This window comes from Poecilia formosa, unplaced genomic scaffold (assembly GCF_000485575.1).
Source record: "Poecilia formosa unplaced genomic scaffold, Poecilia_formosa-5.1.2 Scaffold15, whole genome shotgun sequence".
In the NCBI taxonomy this organism is placed as follows: domain Eukaryota; kingdom Metazoa; phylum Chordata; class Actinopteri; order Cyprinodontiformes; family Poeciliidae; genus Poecilia; species Poecilia formosa.
Genome location: NW_006799954.1, coordinates 1,381,881 through 1,395,590, shown reverse-complemented (window position 1 = coordinate 1,395,590; position 13,710 = coordinate 1,381,881).

Here is a 13,710-nt window from a genome sequence, read left to right as displayed (position 1 = left end):
ATGGTCAGTCAGATCTCAGGGTTTAGCAGTGTCAGGAAGGGAGAAGCAGTTTGCAAAAATTAAAGATATGGAGGTAAATCTTTGAAGGAAGTGAACTGAGAAGGTCTGCTGCTTTAGAGTGGAGATTCAGCATAGAAGAGGGTGAAGGATCCTCATGAGAGATGTTTGGTGAGGTTGGAGCCTTGCTGGTCATTCGGAGGATATAAAGTCTCGAAGTGTGAGATCTGAGTGATTGTTGTCAGAGTGGAGTTGGAGAGTGGGCAGGCAGGTGGCAGCTGAGATTGGATGATGGAGACAACCATAGAATGATTGATGGTCTGAGAATGATCTGATGGTGTCCAGGGAAGCATCCCTACAGGTTTCTACCTGGGAGTCAGAAGATGCTAGGAGTTAAAGGTGCAGGTAGCTCAGATGCATAAAGCTACCACAGATTTTTTCGAACGAGGAAACTCAAGAAGACCTCTGGCTTGATTTTACCAAGAGGGTTGACAATCAGGCGAAGGCTGGTCGTCCAACAGCTCCTTAAGTACCCAGCTAATTACCCAGCAGTGTGGCAGGTTAGCTCAATCTCTCCAACAATGATCCTCCATGGAAAACCTCACACTCACACAAACACAAACCAAAATCCCGACACAGCTCGTGAATATTTCTACTATGTATGGTAAGTGTACACACACACCATCCAAATAAGCATCCAAATGCTTATTTAGGCATGTAGCTTTTTTTAATACCATCAAACCATATCTACATTCAAGAACTTCTGACCCGTTAGCAGTCATTTTTGGAAAAAGTTGTGTTGCAATCTCCAAAGCTTTGTTTGAACTCTGTTTTAAAGTCTGCCCTCTGTCCCCACGATCCCCTCTCTCTCTCTCTCTCAACTCTCTCTCAATAATCACTAGCAATTTTCTCAGTGAATAAAATGATTTTCTAATTGCACTTGAAAAGAACATTTGAGCTGTAAATGATTTCTAAAGAAAACAAGAAAAAGTATACAAGTGAGCTGTCATAGGACTGATGAAGAGGTGTATTAAAACCTCTGATTGGAGAAGTCTCAGAACAATTGAACAGAATCAGGAGTGCTGCTGCATAAAGTATACCCTTTGGAAATGAGTCATCAGAAAAATTCAAGAAATACTACATTTATGTAGCTATACTAATAAACAATCAAATATTAGAAGAATACTCCGACATGTTTTTTTGCAATGCAAGAGTCCTACTAGAGCTTTAACTATGTTATGTTATGTTATGTTATGTTATGTTATGTTATGTTATGTTATGTTATGTTATGTTATCAAGCACAAGTAGAAAGATAAGGACACAGCCAGATTAAAGTTTCTAAATATAACTTAAAATCTAAAATGAGAGACATCAAGTGCAGTACGAAGGAAAGAGCCTCAAAACCTTGTATCTCAAAAGAGTCGTCTTTACAGGCAACAAGAATGAACAAGTATACTCAAAGCTGATACTGAAGTAGTCAGCCTAACTATTCCTGGGTAACAAAAGTACACCAGCCAACTCTAACTTTTGGGTGGGCTAAAAATTCATCCCCTGGGGCAGACTCATTAACTTTGGTCTCTTTTTTTTTTCATTTTAAAACAGTAACACATTAAAATAGTTAGTTTAATACAAAAAGTACTTTGTAGGCCATAGTTTACCTGCATGAGTTTTTAAAATCATGAAATTGCACCACATTCGTGTGTAACTGCACATTTGGTTAGACATTTATTGTACTTTATTTTTTTTAATTAACACTTTAATGAAATGCATTCTGGATCTTACTATGGACACACTGGGTCAAAAATTAGCATTCATGATGTTACTCATTTTGCATTTATGAATTGTATCCAACTTTACTACGCAAACACTTCTAACACTAAAGAATAACTATACATTATCAGCAAAATGAAACTGGGGTAACTTGGAATAACTAAGCAAGAAATTAACATCATAAACTAGAATCAGTATGAGAGGACTGAAGTAAATTAAAACAGAAACAAGGCCGATCTAATCAAAGAGAGAGACTAAGGAACACAGAATAATAGCAAAACTACAATAAATACGTCAAAATAAAAAATAAAAATAAAAAAAAAACTCAAAACAACCCAAGATCCTAAAAGACATTTCAAGGGTCTTTTCTTTGGTATTACTGAATTTATTATATTTCATATCTTAAAAGCTGCTTTTGGATAAATTTAAAAAAAAAAGCTTCATATATTATCAGGTCATCTACAGTAACATAAACCCCATGTCAGCTGTAAGGGTAAAAGCATTTTTAAGATAAGTTGTGGGCAGGAAAAGCTGTTTCTATATTAGACACATGACTTATTGTTGTTGTCCTATTTAGCCTCGTATCTGGATGGCCTACGGCAGAGAGGCCCGATGACTATCTTACGTCCATTTGCTATGCCCAAGACAGAAACCTGCTGGGTCTGGAGATATTTTCTGCAGAGCACAGTCTCAGGGAGCAGAGTGAGTGGGAGTAGGTTGTCTGTGTGTTTCATAAGATGCTGGCATTGTCTGAGTGTTCGTCCTTCTATGAGAGGGTTAAAAAGCGATCCAAGTAAACTGGTGTGGATGAAACACTGTTCTTTAAGAAGACTCAAGCAATCATTAGAACTTGCCCCCAAAAAGGAGAGTAATCATTCTTCTTGTTATGAGTAATACAACTCAATGCACAACACATTGTTAAATCAGTGGTATGACAATGGTATTACCAGTTACATTTTTAGTTCAATTGATCAATCCTGATTTGTTTTACTCACAAGCTATGTTTCAATGCCATTTAGACTGAGCTTTGCAGAGATAACATACCATTTTCTTTTTGTTTTGTTTTTCTAATGAAGAGGTTAGGTGAGACTTCCTCTAATCCAGTCTCTGATTGCTGCATACAATCATTACAAAATTGTCATCTAATTGCAAAAAAAGCCCAACAGGATTTACTTTCACAAGTGGAGCATTACAGTGGTGGGGATAACCCCCACCTTCACCCCAGAGAAGAGCCCCAAAAGTCTCTCGCGGCTGGTCCAACCGCAGGTCCAGAGATCTGAGACCCAAGGGCATACCGCCCTCCAACAGAGGCCCAATCAAGCCAGACCAGAAATTTGGTGTGTGTGGGGGGGGGGCTGAGACCATAAATACATTATCTATGTGGATGGTCTTCAATCAGCTCAACACTGCTGATGCAGGTGTGAACTTCCTAATTGAGCTAACACTAAATATATGAAAATAAGTAAATGAAGGTTTTTGCCAGTGCCTTCTTGGTGTTATTCTTGGTGTGTATGTATGTACATACCTTCTTTGTCTGTATGTTGATTTGCTACTGTCACTTCTAAGATTTTCTCAATATCTAATAGCCTAATCTGCATTTTTTTTTTTTTTTTTTTTATCTAATAGCCTAATCTGCATTTTTTTTATTTATTTTTTTGTCAAGCACATGGAAACTAAGACTAGGCCTGGTGCTAACAACATAACCACACGTTCTCTAATCAGCCTTCTCATAGCACTAGCTTTGCACAATCACTATTTCTAGGGGGAAAAAAAATCACTTTTTATGTCCGATGTACACTTTATTAGCTATATATGTAAGTTCTTTGTCTGCACTTATCTAGTGGTTCTCAGAGCTCAGTTTCCACCTTGAAGACTTCGGCGGAGACAGAATTGACATAATTTCTAAATTAGTACTCTGAGCTGTGTATCACTACATGTCACATTGTTGGCATTGTTGCTGCAACCATACCTGGCAGAGGCAGCTTCCCATCTGTTTGAAAGTCCCCTCTTGGACCACAGCCAGCGTGCTGCTTCACATCAATGGCTCACTCTCCATTTGTACGTGATGTAAAGCAATTGTCAATTGATCTGCAGCTTTTCAAGAACATTTGTCTTGCAAAGGGGTTTCATCTAGCAGAGATGAAACCACTTTCATGGCTTTAATTGTATCACAGAAGCAATTAAAGCCGTGTGTTTTGTGGAAAATTTTGCGGATTAGACCATTCAAAATAGGACATCAATTTACTCAAATTAATCAAACATGCATGTTTGCTTTGAGACTTGTTGGTTCACTGTATCTTGTTGTTCAAATATCCAATAGTTGGGCTTGATTCATTATTCTTCACTTTAGTTTAATTTGATTTGCTTATTTCTCTGCGTGATTCTTTGTTACGAGTCACAGCAAATAATGCAACATCAGTGTATTTGATTTTTCCATCTTGTTATTTGTACTCCATCTGTGATTGGCTTCAACATGATGTGTAGCTTGAGACAGTGTTATTATTTTTGCCTGTAATATGGGACTGTTAAACTCTGGAACCTCTCGCTTGTGAATTATTCCTGTTCATAACATAATTGAAGCATCTTGCAGGTTGCAGCGATTCTTTTAGGACTAAACGACTGAATGTAAAATATTTTATGAGGTGTCTCTTTCTCAAACGATGGAAATCAGAGTCCATTCATCATTGACTGTACAGTTTTTAGTTCATACATTCCAAGAAGCTTGAATGTCATGAGAAAGTTAATATTTATCTGTAACAGAATTCCAAAAGTGAAACACAAATTATATGAATTTCAATTTCGGCTGCTTATTTCTGCTCTTTTAGAAGCACCCAAATCTTTGTCACAGTAAATCAGAAAATTTGAACAATAGAGAAAAACGATATGACCAGATTTTTTTATGAAGAATTTTTTCTTTTTTTTTTTTTGGTCATATTTTGGTCAAGATGGAAGTCTGAAATAACAGACACTCCACAAGGACTGTGAGCTGTATTCAAGCATAATAATGGAAAATTGAAAGGAGATTCGTAATGTGGTAGAAAAAGGCACAGAAGCAGCAGGAATAATTGCAGCCTTAAAGGGATTATGAAGCAAAGCCCATCCAAGACTTTAGGGGAGACTGACATTGCATGGAACGTGGCTTGAGTCAGTTTTTTAAGAGCCATCATCTGAAAAAGGAGACATTAGAAGGATCCTGCCTGGGTTCAGAAGAAAAAGGACTTGACCAGAATCTGCAGACCAAAATTAATTTTTGCATTTAATTTGGAAATCTAGGTTCCACAGAATCCAAGCTGCTGAAAGTCCAAAGGGAAGCCTCCACAGTAATTTTTAAATGTCATGTCATCCGGTGGTGTTGGTCTCCTGTCCGATGTCAGTGCAGTCAGTCCTTTACCACAAAACTGCAAAGCACTTTGTGATTCAATCTGCTGAAGAGCTTTGTAAAGGTGCTGATTTCATTTTGCAGAAGGACTTGGAACCTGCCCACACTGCCAAAGAACCAACACTTGGTTCAATGACACCAATATGACTGCCTTTAATTGGCAGGCAAACTGGACTGACCTGAGTCCACAGGTAAACTATTGGGTTTTGTCAAAAGGTAGAGGAGAGGCATCAGAGCCAAGTCGCAAGCTTATTCCCTCAATGCCACACTGCACTGATGTAGTAATTATTGCTAAACAAACCCAGACCAAGAATTCAGTGCGTATATTGTCATAACTGTACTTTTTAGTGGTCCAGCATTTCTGTTTAAATATCCTTTCTGGTTTGTCCGACACAATGTTCACATTTTCCAACTTGGGTTTTCATTAGCTTTAGGTCAGTGAAGACCAAACCTTCTAACACAATGGCCAAGATAGTCAAGTTGTAAGCATTGCTGGTCACACAAAAGCAATGTTTCAATAAGAAATTCAAAAATACATTTTGAATTTATTATACATTTTACATTTATTGTCATCTTAATAAACTAAATATACAGTGTTTAACTGAAATGAACAAAAAAAAAATTAATTCTTAAAAATTAAATTCAATCAGCAATTCATTCTAGATTCAAAACTTTATAAATGTCAGACATTCAGTTCACCCAACTCTGCTTCTCGCTAAAGGTTGCTGGATGTTTGTAGTTCTATTCACCACAAAATGAAAATGATTGCAGAAAACTAAATGAGTAGCTAATATTGTTTGTGAAAATGTCACCTTATGACAAGTGACTATCTCAACTTCCTGTGCTCGAAGGCCAGATTTGCCTATTGTGGTTTGGTGGGCCTCATGTGGCCATCATCATAATCATCACAATGAATAGAAAAATATAATTTAACACATAATTACCCTTTGTGTAGTTAACCAGTGTGATGTAAGGGTTCTTACTTTCTGATTTGATTTATTGTAAAAAGAAATATTGGAGTTTTGATATTCTAATTTATTTATAATAAATAATAATTGATTATAATTTATTACAAAAATGTAATAATTTATCTATAATAAATAAATTAAAGGAATTTAAGCCTTCCTCTAATTATTTACAACCAATTATAATTTATGGGCATAGAAATAAGAATGCAAAAGTGGCTTCAGGTAAAACAAATAACACTTGAATTATTACTTATTAAATAGTCTTAAATTCTAACAGTCTGTGCTCAGAGAAGCATCGGCAAAAGACCTACATACTGAGGGGATAAAATGTTTAAGATGGCATGAGCATTCCCTTACCTTCTTTTTTCTTTTTTGTGAAAAATGAAAGCATAGACGCATCCATAACGCAGCCACATTCAGAAACTAACCTTCACTGCAAGCATCAAGGAGAAAGAGTCCTGAAACACTCCTGCACAAATAATAAATATCCGAAGTATTTGCATGCCAGGCACACTCGCCCTGTGTTAACAATGCCAGGTCTCCCTACATCAAAGTGAGAAGTCCTTGAAAAAACAGAGCATGAGGATGGAGGTGTCTGTGGGCCTTCTTGGTGAGGCATGGCAAGTTGCTTGCTAAGTATAGCCAGAGGAGAAAAGAAAGAAAAAAAAAAACAGAAAGAAATGACGGTGCATTGAAAATTCCTTCCTCTGACAAAAAAAAATGCAGAACGTTTCTCCCTGCGAAAATAGGTGTAAGGGCTGCATAGGGGAAAGAAAATAATTACATTTTCAAATTTTAAATGTTAATTTTTTTTTGTCCCTATTACAACAGCTTTTAAATGATTGCTAAGCATCTCTAAGACATGTAATTGAAAACTCATTACAGATATTGTCATTGTATGTAGCATCACAGTGATCAGAGACACACAGAGCTAATTTCATTTGGATGACTGACTTGATGATGCATGTCTTGAGGGAAGAACACTATGTTGGGGTAACAAAAGAAAAAGACTTAACGTAGCAGAAAACCTACGACATTCCTAGAGGAAAAATGCACACTTTAATATTTCCCTTGGGTATTTTATTGAAAACTGAAAAACTGAAATCTGCCGAGCAGAACACCTCCGAGCCTACCCAAGGTCAAGAGAAAAAAAAGAAAAGAAAAGAAGGGAAAATAAAATAAAATCTAATAATTTAATTGATTATTTCATAAAGTTATCAATGCTTAGTAGCGACATCAGCACACCAAGAAAATTTATAACTTTTTATCCTTTAGTCGTACCATTTATTTGTGAATATTTAAGATAAAAATGCAATCGTTTTACTGCTTATGCTCAACTGCATTTGATGAGCATATTGTATAAACCACCAGGGAAAACAACAAATAACCTGCTGCACACTGTAAAGAAATAAGATATTACGTATAGGAAACCAGCCTGCTGAGTAAGGAAACCTATAAAGAGGTTTGCAAGCACCTGGTAGAATGAGTGAAGGTTGGAAAGGACAATGCAGCCCAATTTCAAATTAAAGCCCCTGTGGAAATTATCACCACAACCCATTTACAAGTAATTCTGCAAACTAATCAATTTTAGGCTTTTTCATTTTTAACCATGCTTGATTATTGGCTTACAAAGCTTGGGTCAGTGTTTCATAGTTATATGTAGAAGACAGAACTGCTGTTTGACTATAAAGCCGACTATCCCTACAGCTCAGAGAGACAGAGGTCCGAATGTGACCTGCACAAGTCCAGGTCACATCCATGAGTGTAAAAAGACCATCTAACCAAAGAAAGGAACACTTTCCAGATGTCATTGTCTGAATACATCCCTAATTAAAATAGTTTAATTGAATATTATGGCTCAAAAATAGGCCTCAAGGCCCTAGTCTTTTCCTAGTTTTCTAAGAGATCCATAAACTCTTAACAAATGTTTTCAGCTCCTTCTTTTAGCCTGTAGGGGAAGCTGAGCTTAGTTTTATGAATGTCCTTTGTTTGATTAAACAATTATTAAATAGTGTAATTAGAAATAAAATAAATTTTGATTACTCTGATTCTGAGCTCTAAGGTGTAATTATGTTAGTGTTAAATACGAATAAGTCTGGATCTTGACAAAAATGTAAAAATGCTCTAAATTCTCCTTAAAAATTGTGGGGGGGGGGGGGGAAATAAGTGCAAAAGAGAAGATTTTGTACTTCAGGCTGGGTGTTTTTATTACAATTTTATTATGACCAATGCACAACTTAATGTGGCTTACTCATGCTACAGCTTCTCCAAATTGGTAAGCTCTGTTTCATATTCACTGATAAATGTGTTTCAATCGTTCTTATCTAATCTCTTTCAAGAAAAATGGATGTCTTTTGTCATTTTTAGAATACGCAATATTTGAGTTGTGAATTCTCAGACATGGCACCAAATGTCCCTGTGCAGAAAAGCAGTGTTGATTAATTACCCTACTTATCAGTAAAATTAAGAATCTGAGCTCCTTTCAGTTATTACATTTGTTTTATGTTTTTTGTGGCGGGAGAGGGAGGTAAAGCAAAATCACCTGTATTAACCAAGTGTAACAATCCTTAAACTTGCTTTTATTTAACATTATTTGTCGTATTACATTATAAACACATCATCTTATCAAGGAAACACCATAGCACCAAAACAAGTAACAAAACACCATCCGTGCCTGTCAAAAATAAATCCATGGTCATAGACTCCAAGAGCTATGACCTCTCAGGTGTCACAAAGATGCTCTGTCCAACTTGATACATGTTCTGGCCTCTGTGAGTCATGGCAACTCCCCATCCAATTACCATCCCATAATATATCAAGGGAATTACAGTGAAACTGAGCAAAGTCAGAAGTGGCTTGAAGACACCTGTGGGTAATGGACAGTCATGGCATTTTGTTTGGATCACACCACAGATGTAATGATTCTGTTGGAGAGAGGCCAAGTTGACTGATAACTAGGTCAAAAGGAGAATGTGCTGCATCATTTCTCCCCATGAAACATCTAATCACTACAGATTTATTACGTGACCTGATTTGTGAGTGAACCCCAATTAAAATAGGTCGATGAGAAGATCCAACTTGATGTCAACAATTTTAAAATGAACAATAATGCCGGGCTTTGTTCATGTCTGCAGCTCAAATACATAAAGCAAGTTTTCAATTGTTGTTTACTTGAAACAATGTCTTTTGAATTTTTGCTTTAAAATCTTAACCTACAATTTCTAAAAAAAATAGTCAAGATCTCATGCAAAGAAGGCTAAAATGTGAAATGTCGATGTGCTGTGTACACTGCATGCTGTCTCACTAATATGTGCTGTAATATCACACTACAGATTTAGTGTACAAAAGTGAGTTGGTGCTCTGAATAGCATAAAGAGTTCGGGCCATGTCTGGCTTTATGGATGAATAATTGATCCACTGTGTGCATCACTTGGCTCAAATTATCGCTCTGTTAACATAAGAAAACAATATAGTTATCAGGGGAAAAAATACATCCCATAATAACAGTAAAAACATGGATGAATACTTTGCATCTTTCATCATTTGTGTGCAGCTGTACCAATGTCAAGGGCTTCTGCTGGCATGTTTCTTGTTTCTGTTTTAAAAAAGGGGAGCAAGGGTTTCCTTAAATACATACAGATTAATTATTATACAACCTAATGAGTGGGGAAAAAAACCTAAACCAAAACATAGATTTTTGATTAGTTTGGGAAATGAGCACAAAAGTTAGTACAGAAAAGAAAAGTGGCAACTTAGGATTTCATCGTGGCATCACTACTATACTACCTTCTCTGTGATGGTCTGGTGTCATTAGACATCATGTTAAGGAAATAAAGGTACAATGCATTTCCTGAGAGTGCCACAAAACATGAAGCCTAGTGACAATTTAGATCAATTCAAGGGGGAGACTTAGAGGATGCAACCAGAAAGTACTCAAGCACAGATAAGTCGTCACAGTTTCACTTCACTGCTTTTCTTACCATGGACTGAGACTTTCATAAGAGAGTATAGCTCAGTGAGTTTTACGTCTCTTACTTCTGAGATGATTTACGTTATACAGGCTTTACGGATTTCATACGGCTTTCTAAAGATGCCACAAAGTTCGATATTTGTAATATCATGGCCCTGACTCCATTGCTTTCCTTAAGCTGTCATTAAATCCTTCAGCAAGCCTGTTGTATAAAGTTTGTGAAATCAAGTTTAGTTATTTATTTATTTTTGCAAAGGTGGCTCAGCTGACTTTATGGTCACAGCATTAAATTGTGCAACAGTATCATTTACAGAATTGTTTTGTGGAGTTTAAGATAAATCTTTTTTTTTTTCTTTTAGAAATGTGTATGTATATAAACTTTGGGTTTCCTGTAAGGGAATGTTTCAAGTCACACTCCTGGTGGTGATTTCATGGTTCTCCACAATTCAAAAAAAGAGTCAAGCAAGTTAGATGTGATCAGAGCTGGCCCAAGGCATAGGCTTTAATCAGTTTTTTTGTTTTTTGTTTTTTGAGACTTAGAATACTATTAATTTTGATTTGGTGTTTCAGCATAGACAAATTAAAAGCTTTGAAATTGTTTCAAACTTGAATATAAGATTTTATGGAACTGGAAAGTTTTATTTGTAAAAGTGCAAAGAATAAAGTCCTTCAATCTTTACTTTGTAGTTTGAGCTTGGTTTGCTCTCAAATAAATCATATCAACACAGTTTAGTGTTTAATATAAAACATATTGCCATGTTGAAAAGCAAACATTTCATTAATATTTTTAGATGTTTTAAACTGTGATCCAAGAAATATTAATCATTAGAGCCCTGGCTTATTGGAGAAAAATATTTTTGACAAGTCTCTCCCATGCCTCAAAAATATATAGTTATTTTTTCACAAAATGTGTAATGCATTAATATGTGGCACAGCAGGTATTTGACAGTACCGTTAAGACAGAATATCATCGCTTAAGGCAAGGTGACGGGGACAATAATCTGCAGTGCTTTATGTTTAATAATTAAATCCCAGAGGTGGATGCAAAAAGATGCTGGTGTCCTTGTTTCCAGTTCTCTCAACACTCTATCAGCTGGGTCCAGGGTAATCATTCAAAACAGCGGAGAGCATAGTTCATGTTTTCCAATTGTACAAAGGTTGATTATTGTTAAAATGATGTGGGAACAACACATGTACCAAGGCCGGGATACACAAAATACATGTATTTTGTATTTAGTTTGCACAAAACAAAATAGCAGGAAAACTACACTTTCCATTTGCAACCTCATGTTTCAAGGTGTACGCTTATTTAAGTTTGATGCATCACTGGACCTCCGTGTGGTATTTAGAATTATATGCGTTTGCTTTGTGCCTGCTTTGATTTTCTTGACCTTGTAAACATAGACTCATTCCTTTTATTTGCAGGAATTACTCATTACACAAACTGACTCCACCCTCCATCGCTCCCCCCCCCCACAATTCCCTCACCTCCACCCTGCCTGCTCCCATCTTTTGATGGAACTACATTCTTTTTGATGGAACTACATTCTTTGTAAGTCAAGAAATGTAGTTCCAGAGGTGCACGGTGATTTATTGCATTTTGTATAAATGTGAATATGCAACAGAATTTACCTTTGGATCTGTGTGGTCTGCACGAGCAAGAAATGTCATAACTCTGAGGCAAAACTGACCGTCACAAGTAAATGCTGATTAATTCATGGAACTCTCAAGAAAATTTATGAAGTACAATTTTAATTTCTTATTGCCTTATATATTTAGGGTTTTGAGGCAATTTGGCCAGAACATGGCATTTGGCCTATGAATCAGTAATTAATGTGTTTCTTCATGTGACATTTTAGCACCGTCTGTCTACATTCATTATTTTTACGTCCCTGTCTCCATTTTCATATTTCACATTCTTGACTGGGGGTTCTTAAAATGTCATCTGCTGAGACATTTTTTTTTTTTTTTTACATTGACATATCTTGTTAAAGGCATTAAGTGAGAACATTCTATTTAACTGGAATTAAAAAAAAATAAATTGAATCATCTCACATTTAATAGACATGTGAAACGTTGAATGTCAAGTGTTTTTTTTTTGTTGAATTGTTCGTTGCTGCCATTTTACATTCATCTAACAGTCTGTTAGTTGAATATACAACGTAAACCTGAATTCATAATAGGCGAACAGTCTAATTATATCTGTGTTCAAGCAAGTGCCAAGTATGTCTCAATGGGTTTCATGCAGCTGAATGTGTGTGCATAAATGTAAGCTTGATTAAGAAATTGTTAAATCAGCACAAACTATAATCAAAAGCAGGAAGCCCAAAGACTTTCTCACCTATACAGCAAGGTGATTTAAGGTTCAATAAACTGATCCAAATCAGGTTTGGTTTTTACTTTTATTTTGTAAATATTGTTTATTTTGGCAAAGTTTGAGTTAAGTTTGACAAACTCACCAAGTAGATAATAAGAGAGTGCTCTTATAGTCATGTAACGATGAATGCCAAATGAAAACATAAAAATATCATCCTAGTTCCTGAGCCCATATTGCACTTGTTTTAATAGTAGAACAAAGCAAAAGACACTCGAGACAAACAAAGGAATTAACATGGCAATAATTTACTAACAATAGTGAACACAGAGAAATTCACTTAATATACTGTATATTGACCTATCCAACATAAATGAACAACAAGGAAATAATCAAAAGACAAACATCCAAGCGTTATAACAATTACTTGCACACTGAGTGTAATCCTTTACCAAAATGATTGTCTTTCAATAGGCTACTTCCTTTTTGAACTGGTTTAGTCAAAGCAAATTTATAACCACCTCATTGGGCTGTGATACTGCAGCTGTTTCTCTGAAAACCAGACAGTCTCTTTGTAATTATACTGAGCAAGAACATCTTTTTTGGAATTATGTGAAAGCCATTGATGTACATGAATTTTCATGTGAATCAGTCAAACATTTCTGTCTAAGTCTGGCCCACCTCTGAACTGAAGTCTTATTGTACACTGAGATTGATGGTCATAAGACACGACTGTTCCAGCAAGCTTTCACATGGGGAGAAGTTGATTCCTTGTTCGCTCAGCTCTGCTGTGTTGTGTTTTGTTCGTCAGTAAGCTTGGTGCAAAATTCTCTGTCTGCACCCACTTGCTGTGCAGACTTGTGTCAGTTTAAACCAACAAGTCTTTTAGGAGATTTCCCCATTCTATTACCATAAGGTTCCATCATGTTCCAAAGCTTGGTCCACACAGACCTCCACTGCCTGTGCCAGAAGGAACAGGACCATCTGCCTGAGTGACACCAAGATGTTGTGCCAAGATTGAGCCTTCAGCCAAGTTGAGTAGGGATGTTGGAACTGCACTTTTTACAGTGACCACCGATTCTTGAAAGCCAAACTCACACTGCAATAGTTTTGAGTCTTAACCCAAATGTTCTGTGGTGAAAGAAAATGTCTTGTATCTGAAAAGGTTAGTCTGTTGTCAGTTAGTGTGACAGATGCAATGCCTGCTGATTCTGCGATTTTCTCTGAACTGTGTGGCATTTTCTGGGACATCATGGAGTTTTTATGCTGCTGTTGCAACCAACATGTGATTCTTGTCCTTTATTCCACAGCC